Source organism: Panicum virgatum, chromosome 3N (assembly GCF_016808335.1).
Source record: "Panicum virgatum strain AP13 chromosome 3N, P.virgatum_v5, whole genome shotgun sequence".
NCBI classification, from domain to species: Eukaryota; Viridiplantae; Streptophyta; class Magnoliopsida; order Poales; family Poaceae; genus Panicum; species Panicum virgatum.
The window spans coordinates 14,804,913-14,805,640 of NC_053147.1; positions in this window are offsets into that span (position 1 = coordinate 14,804,913).

Consider the following 728-nt stretch of genomic DNA (forward strand, 5'->3'; position numbering starts at 1 on the left):
GCATATCAAAATCACAAACTGCAAGCACATTTTGAGTCGCAATTCCTGTCTTACCAATATACCTCACTTGTTCTTCAGGTGAAAGACTGACACGGATATGAGTTCCATCAAGTGCACCTATGCAATCCTTGAAGTGTGGATATGCTCTTTTATCATTTCGAATCCGCTTGTGCACTTTGCGAAAGTTAGGATCTGTTGGTCTCAAGAAATGTTCAGCCATTGCAACTACACATTCTAGAACTTCATGAAATTTTCTACTAATGGTTTCACCGGAGTGTTTGAAATTGTTTTGCGCTCTTCTATTTGACTCACTTCCAGCACATATGAAGAGAAATATTGCAAGCATCTCATAAGTAGTCATGTGTTTTGATGGTTTCAGTCCATACCTCTCAACTAACACATCATGAAGATCAAAGAAGATGTGCTCGTTCATTCGTAACATTTTATGACATTCACCTGGAGTGTTTACAGTCTCCATAAGCCACCCCATTCCACTAAGCTGAGATGTTCTTGGTGGTGCTTTATCCATGTACAAACCAACATAAGCTTCTGCAAGTTTAGCTCCACTTTGAATCAATTTTAAAAAAAAATCACCATCCTCACTAGAATCATCACTCTCACTTCCATCCATCTGTACAAACAAGTTTGAATGGACACAATAAGATAATAGAATTCAGATAGTAGGCACAAAGAAATGTCACACAAGGACATATCAGGAAATGGAAATG